Source organism: Silene latifolia, chromosome 9 (assembly GCF_048544455.1).
Source record: "Silene latifolia isolate original U9 population chromosome 9, ASM4854445v1, whole genome shotgun sequence".
NCBI lineage: Eukaryota > Viridiplantae > Streptophyta > Magnoliopsida > Caryophyllales > Caryophyllaceae > Silene > Silene latifolia.
The window spans coordinates 5,249,535-5,271,192 of NC_133534.1; the positions used below are offsets into that span (position 1 = coordinate 5,249,535).

The window sequence follows — 21,658 nt, forward strand, 5'->3', positions numbered from 1 at the left end:
AAATCACGCACTCCTTTAGTGGCATTGATCTTCAAAGAAGTAAATTTCATAATTAAGGTGCTTGCCAAAGCCTTATCAGAAGTTTCGAACTGTTCATCTATTGCTTTAAGAAGGTTTCGAACTTTAGTATGCTGCTCGACTGAACCTCGGATAATAGCACACAATTTTGTCTTTATGAACATCGTGCATATATAGTTTGATTTCTCCCACTTTTCACGATGATCTACTTCATCTGGTGTGCTAGTATCTTTTATCTTAGCCGGTTCATCATGTTGTATAGCATAATCGAAACGCGTGAATCCTAAATGCAATAGAACTCTTTCCTTCCACACCTTAAAATTATCACCAGTTAATTCAGGAACGTCTATTTTGATATCAAAGGAATTTTCAGGTAAACTTGCTGCAAATTTTAAATATACATGCTTAGTAACCAAAAATTGAGACTTAACTTTATCATAACTTACCAATGTAAATTATGCTTATATGAATCTAGTGACATAAACTTGCATGTGGGCTAAAGTCTACTCAAATTAGATGCATAAATAAACTTTATGATGAAACTATCAAATTATATTCATTTCTCAACTCCTGTGGGTATATTAAGAAACATAATTCAATATAACATCATAATTAATTATACAAATATAATAAGATTCATGTGGGTAAGTCTCATCACATTACGTACAATTAATTACAATAAAATGTCTAGTTTCCACATGTGATTTCGTATAAAATTTAATCAGTTAGAGATGCTGTGGCTACTCCCTAACTAATAAATTTAAAATCACTTGACATTAAAATTTAGTCTATATACTCAACTTTATGTATATAGAAAAATAAAAATATATGATTTTTTTTTTATGAGAAACAGTGAAAAAGCATTCCAGCGCATGGTTTTTTAAAGCATTCCAGCGCATGACCAAAAAAAAAAAAAAAAAAAAAAAAATTACAGAATACTCCTCGGTAATAAAGGGAGTATACTATGCACAAAGCACAATGTACTGAAAGATGCTTTGGAAATCAAAAAAAGTCTTGTCATTGCTTTGAATATAGCAAAACCAACATTATCAGTGGGTGAGTACTAGCAAAACCATAATAAATAAAGAAAAAGTATGAAAAACAACTTGTAACAAGTACAATAAAGCCACACAGAAGCCAACTTTGTTCTGCAATTCTTAGACGACAAAAAACTTCATCCCCTACCTCCGTCTTCCTCCATTAAAACAAAAAACCCAAAACAGATATAAACACAATATTTCCAGATTTCATGATAATAACGAATCAGAATGAAGACGAGGCTATCAAAAAACAATTATCAAGGGAGTTTCCGTCGTCAAACGGAAAAACAAAAAATTCGACACAATAGATCCATTATGTCACGGACGGAAACTGAAGACGGAAATTCAACAAGCAAGACAGAGGCGATAAACTCGCTCTGATACCAAATGTAAGTTTTAATTTAATTTCTTAATCATGTATATTCTAATTACTAAATGAATATACGAACAAATAAATTGCGGAAGCGATAAATAAGGATCGAGAATTAAAACATCCAGCCATTGCTTATCGGTATTCCTGAACAGCTTTAAACCCGAATAAAGAAATAAACCCGCTTCCGATATAAACCTTTGCTGCTGTAAAACCCCGTCTGCTTAGTGTGCCTTTTCTGATTTCGGTTCCGAACCCTCCTTCTCACTGATTTAGATGGTGTATATTTACTTAAGGGAGAGTAGGTTTGGTGACCTTATTAATCAGAATTGAGTTCTATTTATACTAATCTTGCCATCAAAGATCAGTTAGAAATAATGAAGAAAAGATGAGTGGGGTGGTTGGCTGAATAAGTGGGAAGACAAAGTAGCCAAATAATGGGCCACTAATATTTTGAGTGCTTAGTTGACTCAAAATTCCAACATTCTCCCACTTAGCCCATTTACGCAAGAGAAACTTCATATACGAATCATAGCGACGAATTCCCTAGAGCGAGAATTAATCTTCCATGTATTACGATACACTTAGTCTCTCACCACTCACACTTAACTTAATGAATAAACCATATGTTTACTCAAGGTCAAAACATAATGATTTTCTCAATAAAATAAATAACCAAAGTATGTACGTACATAATCCGAAATGAAAAAATATCCAACTAAGTGAAAAATTTCAATACACTAAATGAATGTATCACATTATGGGACCAAGTCCCATATTTACTATATGACCCTTGAAACTTTTAGGTGGCATGCCTTTAGTCAATGGATCAGCAATCATTAATTCAGTGCTAATGTGTTCTATGATCACTTTCTTTTCCTGAACACGCTCTTTTATGGTCAAATACTTAATGTCGATGTGTTTACTTCGACTTCCACTTTTATTATTCTTAGCCATAAATACCGCAGCTGAATTATCACAATACATTCGAATTGGCCGATTAATAGAGTCAACGACTCTTAGCCCAGATATGAAACCTTTCAGCCATACACCATGTGAGGTAGCCTCAAAACAAGAAACGAACTCGGCCTCCATAGTAGAAGTGGCTGTCAATGTCTGCTTAGTACTCCTCCAGGATACAGCTCCGCCAGCTAGCATAAACACATATCCTGATGTGGATTTTCGTGAATCAATGCAGCCAGCGAAGTCTGAGTCGGAGTACCCCACCACTTCAAAACTATCAGTCCGTCTATACATAAGCATGTAATCTTTGGTACCCTGAAGGTACCTCAACACTTTCTTTGCAGCCTTCCAGTGATCGATGCAGGTTACTCGATATCGCTTAATACTCCAACAAAGCATATGCAATGTCGGTCTGCAGTACGGAGACTTGAGCATACATAATGCTACCTTGGTGAAGCATATGGAACATTTTTCATTTGTTCCCTTTCTAAATCATTCTGGGACACTTTGGTCTAAAACGAATCGGTCACCTTTCACAATAGGTGCTACACTTGGTGAACAATCTTTCATTCTGAATCTTTCAAGCACTTTGTTGATATAGGCCTCTTGAGACAAGCCTAAAATGCCTCGGGATCTATCTCTATGGATCTTAATGCCAATGACATAAGATGCCTCGCCCATATCTTTCATATCAAAGTTATTTGAAAGAAATTGTTTCACCTCATATAGTAACCCCTTATCATTGGTTGCTAGCAAAATGTCATCCACGTATAACACAAGGAAACAAATCTTACTCCCACTGACCTTAAGGTATATGCATTGGTCCATGATATTTTCTTCAAAACCGAACGAAGAAATAACTTCATGGAACTTCTTATACCATTGACGGGAGGCTTGTTTCAAACCGTATATGGATTTATTTAGCTTGCAAACCAAATGCTCACCATCTTTAGAGGAGAATCCTTCAGGTTGTTTCATGTAAACCTCTTCCTCTAAATTGCCATTGAGAAATGCCGTTTTCACATCCATTTGATGTAGCTCGAAATCAAAATGAGCTACTAATGCCATGACAACTCGAAGAGAATCTTTCTTTGATACAGGAGAAAATGTCTCCTTGTAGTCGATACCTTCTCTTTGAGTGAACCCTTTAGCAACGAGTCTTGCCTTATGTCTCTCGATGTTGCCAAGTGAGTCTCTTTTAGTCTTAAAGACCCACTTACATCCGATGGTTTTTACACCATCGGGCAACTCGGCGAGATCCCAAACTCGATTAGACGCCATAGAGTTCATCTCATCTTTCATAGCATCCATCCATAAGTTTGAATCTGTAGAACTTATGGCTTGTGAAAATGACATAGGATCATTATCAGCTCCAACATTGCAATCCAATTCTTGTAAATATACTTCATAGTCGTCGGGAATAGCCGATCTCCTTTCTCGAATAGATCTTCTTAATGGAATTTGTTCAACCTCACGGTGAACTTCTTCCTCATTATGATCCACCCTATTTTGATCAACATTTTGTGGAATTTCTATATTTGGTTGTTGAATCTGCGGTCGAACTTCAGGACCGTGTACAATAACCAACATGTCACTTAAAACAGAGGGTGAAGCTTCATGTTGACCCTTTTCAGGTTCAACTTCTATAGTACTCCCACTGATTAAGTCATTCTCTAGAAATTTTGCGTTTCTAGATTCCACAATCCTGGTACTATGAGACGGACAATAGAACCTATAGCCTTTGGACTTTTCGGCATATCCAATGAAATGCCCACTAATAGTCCTTGGGTCTAGTTTCTTTTCTTGTGGGTTGTAAATTCTCAACTCAGACGGACATCCCCAAACGCATATATGTTGCAAACTCGGTTTCCAACCTTTGAATAACTCAAAAGGTGTCTTTGAGACGGCTTTGGAAGGAACCCGATTTAATATATACGCAGCCGTCTTTAGTGCATCAACCCATAAGAATGAAGGAAGTTTAATATTACTTCTCATACTACGCACCATTTCAATTAATGTCCGATTCCTTCTTTCTGCTACACCATTCTGATCCGGAGAACAGGGCATAGTGTATTGGGCAACAATCCCATGGTCTTGAAGGAATTTAGCAAAAGGACCAGGTGCTTGTCCATCCTCAGTATATCTACCATAGTACTCACCACCTCTATCTGATCTCACGATTTTAATGTGCTTACCACATTGTTTCTCTACTTCAGCCTTAAACAATTTAAAGGCATCAAAAGCCTCGTCTTTAGAACGAAGTAAGTAGATGTACATATATCGTGAATAATCGTCAATAAAGGTAATAAAGTATTTCGGATCATTAGCGTTCATGTCCGGACAACAAATATCCGTGTGTATGATTTCTAATAGGTCAGAACTCTTCTTAGCACCTTTCTTAGATTTGTTAGTTTGCTTTCCCTTAATGCAACTAACACAAGTATCAAAATCGGTAAAGTCTAAAGTACCAAATACCCCTTCCTTTACCAATCTCTTAACCCTCTGAATGGAGATGTGTCCCAATCTCCGGTGCCATAACATAGAGAACTCCTCATTCATAATACTTCTTTTTAAACCAGTATTAACATGCATAGTGTTTTGAGTGGTATCATTTTGTAAATAAAGACGATATAAATTATCAGACAAAATACCATAACCAATAACTTTAGAATTTCGCAAAATCGAAAGCGGTCGAATTCGAAAAATTAAAGGTAAATCCAAACGGTACAAGCCTTGAAACTGAAATTAAATTTCGAGCAAAATTCGGAACATAAAATGTCTTTTCCAAAACCAAAACAAAACCACTACTCAAAATTAAACTGCATGTCCCTACGGCCTCCACGTTCGAGCCTATCTGGTTTCCTGAATAGATAGAGCTTTCACTTGCCACTGGTTTCCGCAGGTTTGTCATACCATTCAAGGTATTCGAAACATGGATTGTAGTACCAGAGTCAATCCACCAAGTATTATGAATAATATTAACCATATTAGATTTATAACAAACAAACGCATGAAAATTACCTTTCTTTTTAAGCCAACCCTTGAACTTTATGCAGTCTTTCTTCATATGTCCCTTCCTTTTACAGAAGAAACATGAAGACTCCTTCTTAATGTTCGACTCAACAGACACCTTACCCTTTCCCTTATCCTTATGGTGACCCTTTCTAGTACTATATGATTCTTTATTAGTACTAGTAGTTAGGTTCACCTTTTCGCCCTCCTCCAACAACAACCTCCCCTCCTCTTGAACATACATGGTCATTAATTCATTAAGAGACCATTTATCCTTATGTGTATTATAACAGATCTTAAAGGGAGCATATTGTGCTGGGAGAGAACACAAAATGAAATGTACCAGGAAAGAGTCAGACATAGTAACTTCAATACTTTAAGTTGGGCTGCAATATCCCTCATGCGCATGATGAAATCACGCACTCCTTTAGTGGCATTGATTTTCAAAGAAGTAAATTTCATAATTAAGGTGCTTGACAAAGCCTTATCGGAAGTTTCGAACTGTTCATCTATTGCTTTAAGAAGGTCTCGAACTTTAGTATGCTGCTCGACTGAACCTCGGATACTAGCACACAGTTTTATCTTTATGAACATCGTGCAAATATAGTTTGATTTCTCCCACTTTTCACGATGATCTACTTCATCTGGTGTGCTTGTTTCCTTTATCTTAGCCGGTTCATCATGTTGTATAGCATAATCGAAACGCGTGAATCCTAAATGCAATAGAACTCTTTCCTTCCACACCTTAAAATTATCACCAGTTAATTCAGGAACGTCTATTTTGATATCAAAGGAATTTCCAGGTAAACTTGCTGCAAATTTTAAATATACATGCTTAGTAACCAAAATTGAGACTTAACTTTATCACAATTTACCAATGTAAATTATGCTTATATGAATCTAGTGACATAAACTTGCCTGGGGGCTAAAGTCTACTCAAATTAGATGCATAAAAATAAACTTTATGATGAAACTATCAAATTATATTCATTTCTCAACTCCTGTGGGTATATTAAGAAACATAATTCAATATAACATCCTAATTAATTATACAAATATAATAAGATTCTTGTGGGTAAGTCTCATCACATTACGTACAATTAATTACAATAAAATGTCTAGTTTCCACATGTGATTTCGTATAAAATTTAATCAGTTAGAGATGTTGTGGCTACTCCCTAACTAATAAATTTAAAATCACTTGACATTAAAATTTAGTCTATATACTCAACTTTATGTATATAGAAAAATAAAAAATATATGACCATAATAAAACTTAATTGGTCTCATGGGCGCATGAAACAAGCAAATAAAGATATTTAATCTTTGACGGACAGCAACACAGCCTCCAACAAAGAGAACCAAAAAGCCGTCATCATAGGAACAACTAACAAGTGATGACAAAATATACTATAATATGTGTAAAGGCTACAAGGACTACTAGGAAGTGGACAAAAAGTGTGAGGCATGCGCAACAAAGCAACCAAACTCCACAATTTTATATACTCCAATAAACAAAAACAGACTAACCAAAAACAAACCAAAGAGCATGCGCAACATTGGTGTACACAAAAGTACAACTTTTAAGAAAAAGATAGTTAGTGGTGTACATTTAAATCAAAGAATAATCACACAATTCTTTGATTTTAATGTACACCACTAACTATCTTTTTCTTAAAAGTTGTACTTTTGTGTACACCAATGTTGCGCATGCTCTTTGGTTTGTTTTTGGTTAGTCTGTTTTTGTTTATTGGAGTATATAAAATTGTGGAGTTTGGTTGCTTTGTTGCGCATGCCTCACACTTTTTGTCCACTTCCTAGTAGTCCTTGTAGCCTTTACACATATTATAGTATATTTTGTCATCACTTGTTAGTTGTTCCTATGATGACGGCTTTTTGGTTCTCTTTGTTGGAGGCTGTGTTGCTGTCCGTCAAAGATTAAATATCTTTATTTGCTTGTTTCATGCGCCCATGAGACCAATTAAGTTTTATTATGGTCATATATTTTTTATTTTTCTATATACATAAAGTTGAGTATATAGACTAAATTTTAATGTCAAGTGATTTTAAATTTATTAGTTAGGAGTAGCCACAAAGATTCTAATCGATTAAATTTTATACGAAATCACATGTGGAAACTAGACATTTTATTGTAATTAATTGTACGTAATGTGATGAGACTTACCCATTGTGAATCTTATTATATTTGTATAATTAATTAGGATGTTATATTGAATTATGTTTCTTAATATACCCACAGGAGTTGAGAAATGAATATAATTTGATAGTTTCATCATAAAGTTTATTTATGCATCTAATTTGAGTAGACTTTAGCCCGCAGGCAAGTTTATGTCACTAGATTCATATGAGCATAATTTACATTGGTAAGTTATGATAAAGTTAAGTCTCAATTTTGGTTACTAAGCATGTATATTTAAAATTTATAAAGAAGTTTACCTCGAAAATTCCTTTGATATCAAAATAGACGTTCCTGAATTAACTGGTGATAATTTTAAGGTGTGGAAGGAAAGAGTGTTATTGCATTTAGGATTCACGCGTTTCGATTATGCTATACAAAATGATGAACCGGCTAAGATAAAGGATACTAGCACACCAGATGAAGTAGATCATCGTGAAAAGTGGGAGAAATCAAACTATATATGCACGATGTTCATAAAGACAAAATTGTGTGCTAGTATCCGAGGTTCCGTCGAGCAGATAATAAAGTTCGAGACCTTCTTAAAGCAATAGATGAACAAATAAACTTCGATAAGGCTTTGGCAAGCACCTTAATAATGAAGTTCACTTCTTTGAAGATCAATGCCACTAAAGGAGTGCGTGATTTCATCATGCGCATGAGGGATATTGCAGCCCAACTTAAGGTATTGGAAGTTACTATATCTGACTCTTTCCTGGTACATTTCATTTTGTGTTCTCTCCTAGCACAATATGCCCCCTTTAAGATCTCTTACAACACACATAAGGATAAATGGTCTCTTAATGAATTAATGACCATGTGTGTTCAAGAGGAGGGGATGTTGTTGTTGGAGGAGGGCGAAAAGGTGAACCTAACTACTGGTACTAATAAAGAATCATATAGTACTAAGAAGGGTCACCATAAGGATAAGGGAAAGGGTAAGATGTCTGTTGAGCCGAACATTAAGAAGGAGTCTTCATGTTTCTTCCAGAAAAAGAAGGGACATATGAAGAAAGACCGCATAAAGTTCAAGGCTTCGCTTAAAAGGAAAAGGTAATTTTCATGCGTTTGTTTGTTATGAATCTAATATGGTTAATGTTATTCATAATACTTGGTGGATTGACTCTGGTACTACAATCCATGTTTCGAATACCCTGTGGTATGACAAACCTGCGGAAACCAAAGGGCAAGTGAAAGCTCTATCTATTCAGAAACCGATAGGCTCGAACGTGAGGCCGTAGGGACATGCAGTTTAATTTTGAATAATGGTTTTGTTTTGGTTTTGGAAAAGACATTTTATGTTCCGAATTTTGCTCGGAATTTAATTTCAGTTTCAAGGCTTGTACCGTTTGGATTTATCTTTAATTTTTCGAATTTCGGTTTCGTGATTTTAAATTCTAAAGTTATTGGTTATGGTATTTTGTCTGATAATTTATATTGTCTTTATTTACAAAATGATACCCCTCAAAATACTATGCATGTTAATACTGGTTTAAAAAGAAGTATTATGAATGAGGAGTCCTCTATGTTATGGCACCGGAGATTGGGACACATCTCCATTCAGAGGGTTAAGAGATTGGTAAAGGAAGGGGTACTTGATACTTTAGACTTTACCGATTTTGATACTTGTGTTAGTTGCATTAAGGGAAAGCAAACTAACAAATCTAAGAAAGGTGCTAAGAGGAGTTCTGACCTATTAGAAATCATACACACGGATATTTGTTGTCCGGACATGAACGCTAATGATCCGAAATACTTTATTACCTTTATTGACGATTATTCACGATACATGTACATCTACTTACTTCGTTCTAAAGACGAGGCTTTTGATGCCTTTAAGTTGTTTAAGGCTGAAGTAGAAAAACAATGTGGTAAGCACATTAAAATCGTGAGATCAGATAGAGGTGGTGAGTACTATGGTAGATATACTGAGGATGGACAAGCACCTGGTCCTTTTGCTAAATTCCTTCAAGAGCATGGGATTGTTGCCCAATACACTATGCCCTTCCCGGATCGTAATGGTGTAGCCGAAAGAAGGAATCGGACATTAATTGAAATGGTGCGTAGTATGAGAAGTAATATTAAACTTCCTTCATTCTTATGGGTTGATGCACTAAAGACGGCTGCGTATATATTAAATCGGGTTCCTTCCAAAGCCGTCTCAAAGACGCCTTTTGAGTTATTCAAAGGTTGGAAACCGAGTTTGCAACATATACGCGTTTGGGGATGTCCGTCTGAGGTGAGAATTTACAACCCACAAGAAAAGAAACTAGACCCAAGGACTATTAGTGGGCATTTCATTGGATATGCCGAAAAGTCCAAAGGCTATAGGTTCTATTGTCCTTCTCATAGTACCAGGATTGTGGAATCTAGAAATGCGAAATTTCTAGAGAATGACTTAATCAGTGGGAGTACTATAGAAGTTGAACTTGAAAAGGATCAACATGAAGCTTCACCTCTCGTTTTTAAGTGACAAGTTGGTTATTGTTCACGGTCCCGAAGATCGACCGCAAGTTCAACAACCAAATACGTAAATTCCACAAAATGTCGATCAAAATAGGGTGGATCATAATGAGGAAGAAGTTCACCGTGAGGTTGAACAAATTCCATTAAGAAGATCTATTCGAGAAAGGAGATCGGCTATTCCCGACGACTATGAAGTATATCTACAAGAATCGGATTGCAATGTTGAAGCTGATAATGATCCTATGTCATTTTCACAAGCCATAAGTTCTACAGATTCAAACTTATGGATGGATGCTATGAAAGATGAGATGAATTCTATGGCGGCTAATCGAGTTTGGGATCTCGTCGAGTTGCCTGATGGTGTAAAAACCATCGGATATAAGTGGGTCTTTAAGACTAAAATAGACTCATTTGGCAACATCGAGAGACATAAGGCAAGACTCGTTGCTAAAGGGTTCACTCAAAGAGAAGGTATCGACTACAAGGAGACATTTTCTCCTGTATCAAAGAAAGATTCTCTTCGAGTTGTCATGGCATTAGTAGCTCATTTTGATTTCGAGCTACATCAAATGGATGTGAAAACGGCATTTCTCAATGGCAATTTAGAGGAAGAGGTTTACATGAAACAACCTGAAGGATTCTCCTCTAAAGATGGTGAGCATTTGGTTTGAAAGCTAAATAAATCCATATACGGTTTGAAACAAGCCTCCCGTCAATGGTATAAGAAGTTCCATGAAGTTATTTCTTCGTTCGGTTTTGAAGAAAATATCATGGACCAATGCATATACCTTAAGGTCAGTGGGAGTAAGATTTGTTTCCTTGTGTTATACGTGGATGACATTTTGCTAGCAACCAATGATAAGGGGTTACTATATGAGGTGAAACAATTTCTTTCAAATAACTTTGATATGAAAGATATGGGCGAGGCATCTTATGTCATTGGCATTAAGATCCATAGAGATAGATCCCGAGGCATTTTAGGCTTTTCTCAGGAGGCCTATATCAACAAAGTGCTTGAAAGGTTCAGAATGAAAGATTGTTCACCAAGTGTAGCACCTATTGTGAAAGGTGACCGATTCATTTTTTTAGACCAAATTGTCCCAGAATGATTTAGAAAGGGAACAAATGAAAATGTTCCATATGCTTCAATTGTTGGTAGCATTATGTATGCTCAAGTCTGCACTGCACCGACATTGCATATGTGTTGGAGTATTAGGCAGATATCGAGTAACCTGCACCGATCACCGGAAGGCTGCAAAGAAAGTGTTGGGTACCTTCAGGGTACCAAAGATTACACGCTTATGTATAGACGGACTGATAATTTTGAAGTGGTGGGGTACTCCGACTCGATTTCGCCGGGTCGCATTGATTCACGAAAATCTACATCAGATATGTGTTTATGCTAGCCGACTGAGTCGTATCCGGAGGAGTACTAAGTGGACATTGACAAACCACTTCTATTATGGAGGCCGAGTTCGTTTCTTGTTTTGAGGCTACCTCACATGGTGTATGGCCGAAAGGTTTCATATTCGGGCTAAGAGTCGTTGACTCTATTAATCGCCAATTCGAATGTATTGTGATAATTCACCATGCGTATTTATGGCTAAGAATAATAAAAGTGGAAGTCGAAGTAAACACATCCACATTAAGTATTTGGCCATAAAAGAACGTGTTCAGGAAAAGAAAGTGATCATAGAACACATTAGCACTGAATTAATGATTGCTGATCCATTGACTAAAGGCATGCCACCTAAAGGTTTCAAGGGTCATATAGTAAATATGGGACTTGGTCCCATAATGTGATACATTCATTTATTGTATTGAAAATTTTCATTTAGTTGGATATTTTTTCATTTCGGATTATGTACGTACATACTTTGGTTATTTATTTTATTGAGAAATATCATTATGTTTTGACCTTGAGTAAACATATGGTTTATTCATTAAGTTAAGTGTGAGTGGTGAGAGACTAAGTGTATCGTAATACATGGAAGATTAATTCTCGCTCTAGAGAATTCGTCGCTATGATTCGTATGTGAAGTTTCTCATGCGTAAATGGGCCAAGTGGGAGAATGTTGGAATTTTGAGTCAACTAACCACTCAAAATATTAGTGGCCCATTATTTGGCTACTTTGTCTTCCCACTTATTCAGCCAACCACCCCACTCATCTTTTCTTCATTATTTCTAACTGATCTTTGATGGCAAGATTAGTATAAATAGAACACAATTCTGATTAATAAAGTCACCAAACCTACTCTCCCTTAAGTAAATATACACCATCTAAATCAGTGAGAAGGAGGGTTCGGAACCGAAATCAGAAAGGCACACTAAGCGGGGGGTTTTTACAAAGAAGAAAGGTTTATATCGGAAACGGGTTTATTTCTTTATTCGGGTTTAAAACTGTTCAGGAATACCGATAAGCAATGGCTGGAGGTTTTAATTCTCGATCTTTATTTATCGCTTCCGCAATTTATTTGTTCGTATATTCATTTAGTAATTAGAATATACATGATTAAGAAATGAATTAAACTTACATTTGGTATCAAAGCTTCATGTTAACCGCCTCTGTCTTGCTTGTTAATTTTCTGACTTCAGTCTTCCGTCTTGATATAATGGATTTGTTGTGTCGAATTTTCGTTTTTTCTGTGTGACGACGGAAACTCCCTTGGTAATTGTTTTTGATAGCTTCGTCTTTCTTCGGATTCGTTTTTTATCATGAAATCTGGAAATTTTGTGTTTAAATCTGTTCTGGGTTTTTGATTTAATGAAGGAAGACGGAGGTAGGGGATGGAGTTGGTTGCTTTTTTCTCTCATAACTATATATTGTTGTTTGTATGAGAAATAAGTACATTTGAATAATGGAGTACAGCTTGTCCATTTGATTTTGTCCAGCCCACCATATGGGGACTCTTTGATTTAAATATATATATAACAATAATGTTTTGGTTTTTGTTGGTCATCACATGGTGGAAATGTTAGCTTTTTGGTTTGTTTGCTTTTGGAGAGCATGCGCACAATTTTTTTTCATTTTTTTTTTGTTTGCTATTGCATCCAAATGGATGATGTCGACATACCAATTGTTAGTGTGCATCGATAATTATTCCGCATTTTGACAACTATCGTTAAAGACCAATTAAGTTTAATATGGTCATATATTTTTATTTTTCTATATACATAAAGTTGAGTATATAGACTAAATTTTAATGTCAAGTGATTTTAAATTTATTAGTTAGGGAGTAGCCACAGCATCTCTAACTGATTAAATTTTATACGGAATCACATGTGGAAACTAGACATTTTATTGTAATTAATTGTACGTAATGTGATGAGACTTACCCACATGAATCTTATTATATTTGTATAATTAATTAGGATGTTATATTGAATTATGTTTCTTAATATACCCACAGAAGTTGAGAAATGAATATAATTTGATAGTTTCATCATAAAGTTTATTTATGCATCTAATTTGAGTAGACTTTAGCCCACAGGCAAGTTTATGTCACTAGATTCATATGAGCATAATTTACATTGGTAAGTTATGATAAATTTAAGTCTCAATTTTTGGTTACTAAGCATGTATATTTAAATTTGCAGCAAGTTTACCTGGAAATTCCTTTGATATCAAAATAGACGTTCCTAAATTAACTGGTGATAATTTTAAGGTGTGGAAGGAAAGAGTTCTATTACATTTAGGATTCACCCGTTTCGATTATGCTATACAACATGATGAACCGGCTAAGATAAAGGAAAATAGCACACCAGATGAAGTAGATCATCGTGAAAAATGGGAGAAATCAAACTATATTTGCACGATGTTCATAAAGACAAAATTGTGTGCTAGTATCCGAGGTTCAGTCGAGCAGCATACTAAAGTTCGAGACCTTCTTAAAGCAATAGATGAACAATTTAAAACTTCCGATAAGGCTTTGGCAAACACCTTAATTATGAAATTTACTTCTTTGAAGATCAATGCCACTAAAGGAGTACGTGATTTCATCATGCGCATGAGCGATATTGCAGCCCAACTTAAGGTATTGGAAGTTACTATGTCTGACTCTTTTCTGGTACATTTCATTTTGTGTTCTCTCCCAGCACAATATGCTCCCTTTAAGATCTCTTACAACACACATAAGGATAAATGGTCTCTTAATGAATTAATGACCATGTGTGTTCAAGAGGAGGGGAGATTGTTGTTGGAGGAGGGCGAAAAGGTGAACCTAACTACTAGTACTAATAAAGAATCATATAGTACAAGGAAGGGTCACCATAAGGATAAGGGAAAGGGTAAGATGTCTGTTGAGTCGAACATTAAGAAGAAGTCTTCATGTTTCTTCTGTAAAAAGAAGGGACATATGAAGAAAGACTGCATAAAGTTCAAGGTTTGGCTTAAAAAGAAAGGTAATTTTCATGCGTTTGTTTGTTATGAATCTAATATGGTTAATGTTATTCATAATACTTGGTGGATTGACTCTGGTACTACAATCCATATTTCGAATACCTTACAAGGTATGACAAACCTGCGGAAACCAGTGGCAAGTGAAAGCTCTATCTATTCAGGAAACCGGATAGGCTCGAACGTAAAGGCCGTAGGGACATGCAGTTTAATTTTGAGTAGTGGTTTTGTTTTGGTTTTGGAAAAGACATTTTATGTTCCGAATTTTGCTCGGAATTTAATTTCAGTTTCAAGGCTTGTACCGTTTGGATTTACCTTTAACTTTTCGAATTCTGGTTTCAGTATTTTCAGAAATTCTAAAGTTATTGGTTATGGTATTTTGTCTGATAATTTATATCGTCTTTATTTACAAAATGATACCACTCAAAACACTATGCATGTTAATACTGGTTTAAAAAGAAGTATTATGAATGAGGAGTCCTCTATGTTATGGCACCGGAGATTGGGACACATCTCCATTCAGAGGGTTAAGAGATTGGTAAAAGAAGGGGTACTTAGTACTTTAGACTTTACCGATTTTGATACTTGTATTAGTTGCATTAAGGGAAAGCAAACTAACAAATCTAAGAAAGGTGCTAAGAGGAGTTCTGACCTATTAGAAATCATACACACGGATATTTGTTGTCCGGACATGAACGCTAATGATCTGAAATACTTTATTACCTTTATTGACGATTATTCACGATATATGTACATCAACTTACTTCGTTCTAAAGACGAGGCTTTTGATGCCTTTAAATTGTTTAAGGCTGAAGTAGAGAAACAATGTGGTAAGCACATTAAAATCGTGAGATCAAATAGAGGTGGTGAGTACTATGGTAGAAATACTGAGGATGGACAAGCACCTGGTCCTTTTGCTAAGTTCCTTCAAGAGCATGGGATTGTTGCCCAATACACTATGCCCGGTTCTCCGGATCAGAATGGTGTAGCAGAAAGAAGGAATCGGACATTAATTGAAATGGTGCGTAGTATGAGAAGTAATATTAAACTTCCTTCATTTTTATGGGTTGATGCACTAAAGACGGCTGCGTATATATTAAATCGGGTTCCTTCCAAGGCCGTCTCAAAGACGCCTTTTGAGTTATTCAAAGGTTGGAAACCGAGTTTGCAACATATACGCGTTTGGGGATGTCCGTCTGAGGTGAGAATTTACAACCCACAAGAAAAGAAACTAGACCCAAGGACTATTAGTGGGCATTTCATTGGATATGCCGAAAAGTCCAAAGGCTATAGGTTCTATTGTCCTTCTCATAGTACCAGATTGTGGAATCTAGAAATGCGAAATTTCTAGAGAATGACTTAATCAGTGGGAGTACTATAGAAGTTGAACCTGAAAAGGATCAACATGAAGCTTCACCCTCTGTTTTAAGTGACAGGTTGGTTATTGTTCACGGTCCTGAAGATCGACCGCAAGTTCAACAACCAAATACAGAAATTCCACAAAATGTCGATCAAAATAGGGTGGATCATAATGAGGAATAAGTTCACCGTGAGGTTGAACAAATTCCATTAAGAAGATCTATTCGAGAAAGTAGATCGGCTATTCCTGAAGACTATGAAGTATATCTACAAGAATTGGATTGCAATGTTGGAGCTGATAATGATCCTATGTCATTTTCACAAGCCATAAGTTCTACAGATTCAAACTTATGGATGGATATTATGAAAGATGAGATGAATTCTATGGCGGCTAATCGAGTTTGGGATCTCGTCGAGTTTCCTGATGGTGTAAAAACCATCGGATGTAAGTGGGTCTTTAAGACTAAAATAGACTCATTTGGCAACATCGAGAGACATAAGGCAAGACTCGTTGCTAAAGGGTTCACTCAAAGAGAAGGTATCGACTACAAGGAGACATTTTCTCCTGTATCAAAGAAAGATTCTCTTCGAGTTGTCATGGCATTAGTAGCTCATTTTGATTTCGAGCTACATCAAATGGATGTGAAAACGGCATTTCTCAATGGCAATTTAGAGGAAGAGGTTTACATGAAACAACCTGAAGGATTCTCCTCTAAAGATGGTGAGCATTTGGTTTGAAAGCTAAATAAATCCATATACGGTTTGAAACAAGCCTCCCGTCAATGGTATAAGAAGTTCCATGAAGTTATTTCTTCGTTCGGTTTTGAAGAAAATATCATGGACCAATGCATATACCTTAAGGTCAGTGGGAGTAAGATTTGTTTCCTTGTGTTATACGTGGATGACATTTTGCTAGCAACCAATGATAAGGGGTTACTATATGAGGTGAAACAATTTCTTTCAAATAACTTTGATATGAAAGATATGGGCGAGGCATCTTATGTCATTGGCATTAAGATCCATAGAGATAGATCCCGAGGCATTTTAGGCTTGTCTCAGGAGGCCTATATCAACAAAGTGCTTGAAAGATTCAGAATGAAAGATTGTTCACCAAGTGTAGCACCTATTGTGAAAGGTGACCGATTCAGTTTAGACCAGTGTCCCAGGAATGATTTAGAAAGGGAACAAATGAAAAATGTTCCATATGCTTCAGCTGTTGGTAGCATTATGTATGCTCAAGTCTGTACCAGACCTGACATTGCATATGCTGTTGGAGTATTAGGCAGATATCAGAGTAACCCAGGCATCGATCACTGGAAGGCTGCAAAGAAAGTGTTGAGGTACCTTCAGGGTACCAAAGATTACATGCTTATGTATAGACGGACTGATAGTTTTGAAGTGGTGGGGTACTCCGACTCAGACTTCTGGTCGCATTGATTCACGAAAATCCACATCGAATATGTGTTTATGCTAGCCGGCGGAGTCTGTATCCCGGAGGAGTACTAAGCGGACATTGATGACCACTTCTACTATGGAGGCCGAGTTCGTTTCTTGTTTTGAGGCTACCTCACATGGTGTATGGCTGAAAGGTTTCATATCTGGGCTAAGAGTCGTTGACTCTATTAATCGGCCAATTCGAATGTATTGTGATAATTCAGCTGCGGTATTTATGGCTAAGAATAATAAAAGTGGAAGTCGAAGTAAACACATCGACATTAAGTATTTGGCCATAAAAGAGCGTGTTCAGGAAAAGAAAGTGATCATAGAACACATTAGCACTGAATTAATGATTGCTGATCCATTGACTAAAGGCATGCCACCTAAAGGTTTCAAGGGTCATATAGTAAATATGGGACTTGGTCCCATAATGTGATACATTCATTTAGTGTATTGAAATTTTTCATTTAGTTGGATATTTTCTCATTTCGGATTATGTACGTACATACTTTGGTTATTTATTTTATTGAGAAATATCATTATGTTTTGACCTAGAGTAAACATATGGTTTATTCATTAAGTTAAGTGTGAGTGGTGAGAGACGAAGTGTATCGTAATACATGGAAGATTAATTCTCGCTCTAGGGAATTCGTCGCTATGATTCGTATATGAAGTTTCTCTTGCGTAAATGGGGCAAGTGGGAGAATGTTGGAATTTTGAGTCAACTAACCACTCAAAATATTAGTGGCCCATTATTTGGCTACTTTGTCTTTCCACTTATTTAGCCAACCACCCCACTCATCTTTTCTTCATTATTTCTAACTGATCTTTGATGGCAAGATTAGTATAAATAGAACTCAATTCTGATTAATAAGGTCACCAAACCTACTCTCCCTTAAGTAAATATACACCATCTAAATCAGTGAGAAGGAGGGTTCGGAACCGAAATCAGAAAAGGCACACTAAGCAGACGGGTGTTTACAGCAGCAAAGGTTTATATCGGAAACGGGTTTATTTCTTTATTCGGGTTTAAAGTTGTTCAGGAATACCGATAAGCAATGGCTGGAGGTTTTAATTCTCGATCCTTATTTATCGCTTCCGCAATTTATTTGTTCGTATATTCATTTAGTAATTAGAATATACATGATTAAGAAATTAAATTAAAACTTACAATTGCATGTACATAAAATGTAAACATAGTTCTAAAATAAGATTAAGAGAGCAAATAAATGTAAAATTTAATTACAGTGGCAGAGAGGTTCAACTTACAAAGGAGGGAGAAGGAGAAGTTGAGTTCAAAAGAAGAGTGATGAAAATTATGTGAGTTAACCGGTCGGGAGTCGGACAGATGAGATTAATTATTTGGAGTTGGCAAAAGTTTGGGTCGGATCGGATTGGTCTGGGTCAGTTCGGCATCGAATCGCTTTAGGTCAACCGGATCATTCTGGATCAACTATTATCTAGTTACTAGTTTAGACTCGTGCAAAGTTGCACGGGTATGTATAAATAATGTATATTAATAAATTAGTTGACCCGTGCTAATGCACGGGTATATATAGAACCATCTTAATACTACTCCCTGCGATCTAGATCAAAGATAACACTATAAATGGATGATCCAGACCAAAGGTAACATTCCTAATTTGGCCACAACATTACTAAATTGTCTTTGTACCCTTTTGATATTTACACAAAATGTCATTATATGGCATTATGGCCTACCTACCAACCCACAACCACACTTATGTTTTCCTTCTTTACCTCTCATTTTTCCACCTTTTCTTAAATTCTCGATTTTCTCTCATGTTATTTTTGGTCTGGATCGAATAAAGTATATAGTAGAATATTAATTAATGTATATGCTTAGTCACTCATACGAATAAGCTTTCATAACTTAGTGTAATACAAAGTAACATTAATAAAATAAATTACTGAAATTATATTATATTTACACACGTTGTACCTGGACTCGTGAAGTATAGTCATCTTCACTTGGTGTAAATGACTTAGCGATTAAGAACAAAAATGTATCGGAGTATGTAAACTCATCTCCTAGCGTAAACCCAATTTGTTTTGTTAGTTATCAAAACACTTTTTTTCCGAGGAAATAAAATCAATCTAATTTCCTAAAAAAAATCTTTTTCAAGTTTCGATAACAATCTTGATTCAATTCAAACCCCCCTATAATTTAATGCATGCAAATATATAAAATCCTTAATAACTTTTTCAAATACGGTATTGATTGCATAGCTCTCCAAAATATTGTACTCGTACATAGTATGATAATTCTACATCACATATTCACATATATCACGATTCATGGCAAAAACTTAGTGTAAGAAAACTATTCTCAAAAATGTAATTACCTCTTGCGCACAAAAAAAAAAAAAAAAACAATTTACAACACCAAACATTGGTATACCTACCTTAAAGTTTGAAACATACCAAAAGTATAGAAACAAAAGGTAAAAACAAATAGTAATTAGGGAGATTAATGTGAGATAGTGTCATATTGTGAGACAACCCATTTTTGTAAAAAGAATAACATTCTTGTGTTAATGATAAATGAGTCATCCTTTTATTCAGTGGGACCGTCTCAAAGTATAAGTCCATCTTACACAATAATTTGTGTGTGAATAACACAATAATTCATCCATATGACATTTTCTCACAATCTATAATTTTTAAAATTAAAAATAATGAATGTTTTATATTATTAGGATACCAAAATAGGATGAGAGTCGTATACTGATAATTTACGCATCAAATTACTAAGCAAAACACTTAAACACATAATAATATTAGAAATAGCACAAAGGTTACCCAAATAGTGTGACATAATAATCATATTAAATTAAAACCTTTAATTCATATAGTTTGTTTTAAAAAAAATTGCAGAGATTGATTGTTTTGGAAGACGAAGTGCAGAGGTTAAGGTATGCCAAATAAAGTATAAATTCCATTATAAGTTAAGGTGTTAAAAAAAATTTGGGCTAATGATTTTCTACAGGCAACTTTCTAGGGTTTTAGGTTAGGTTAATGGATAGATAGATAGATGGGTGAGATAGTAGGCGGGAAAAAAAAAGATTAGAGTAGTTGTTGTTTTATTATTTTATATAGATATAGATTTTTGGATAATAATCATAATCAGCTTCAACAAATAACTATTCGGGTCGAGTTTTATTGATTCGGGTTAATTCTGGTACAGGTCAAACCCGGGTTTTGAGTTCGAGTGTTGGATCGGGTTAATTTTATCAGATCTACATATATCTTATGATTTGGGTTCGAATTATGTCAATAACGTACCAACCTGCTAAACGTAGTCGACAAATTACTAAATATCGTCAACAATTTGTAATGACTTTCATAATCTACCCCTCACTCTAAACCTCCCTTATATTAACATCTTTTTTTTAAGTACGACATTTTCGTCACCACCGCTTCAATTCCACCACCAAATTCAAGGAATCAACGACAAGTAATCTAAACTAGTTTAATTTTTTAAAAATTTGTAATTAGTTAGTAGATTTAGGTGGCTTAGAATAGAATCGTTATTGATAGAACGAATTAACGATTATCGATTATTGCGCCAAAAATTAATCTAAGTCGGAAAATGATTTTTTTTTTCCGGACGAAAAACATTTTCGTCCAGACGAAGAAATTTTTCATCCAGACAAAACAATTCTTCGTCCAGACCTAGGTCCAGACGAAAAACAATTTCGTCCGGGAATCTCGAACGGAAATATTTTTCGTCTGGACGAAATTTTTTTCCATCTGGACCTACATCTGGACAAAAAAAATCTTCATCCAGACCCTTTTTCGACATTTTTTTTTTAAAAAAATTATTAATTTCCGTCTTAAATTAGTTTTGGGCGCGGGGATCGATAATCGCTAATCCATTCTACTCTAATCCGTTCGTCAAATCATAAACTTGAAACGTAAACATATCTCTTGAACATCGTTACTAACTTGATCGTTGTTACCGCCATTAGTCGATATGTTTAAAGCCGTTTTAATCGAAATTAAATTACGATTTTTTTTCCGAAAAACCCTTTTTTTTTTTGTTTTAGAAAGATGTTAATTGTCGACGATATTTAACACAACCGAGCCGACAAATTAGTAAAAGTGTCCGTTTTGGTGCTACCTAGGTTTTAGCGCGCGTCGGCCTAATTCAGTGTAGCCAGCTAAGTTGCAAACTTGCAGTACAACACAATCAACTCACCATTACCCTGTAAATTCATAACCAAAGAAGCCCATCATATGCTTTTTTTTTTTTTTTGTCTCAGTCGAAACCAGTTTTTTCTTGATTTCACGGGGTTGGACACTTGGCTTTCATACTAGATTCATGAGCCGGGAGGCTTAATCAGACGTCAGTGATCCAATCATAACATAAACCATC

General features: G+C 35.5%; 1 protein-coding gene across 1 annotated transcript in view; it reads right to left on the reverse strand.

Annotated features, from left to right (window-relative positions):
- The window catches only part of LOC141598835 (F-box/FBD/LRR-repeat protein At1g13570-like), a 280,794-nt gene that overhangs the window by 70,594 nt on the left and 188,542 nt on the right, over positions 1–21,658 (reverse strand). The window lies entirely within an intron of this gene.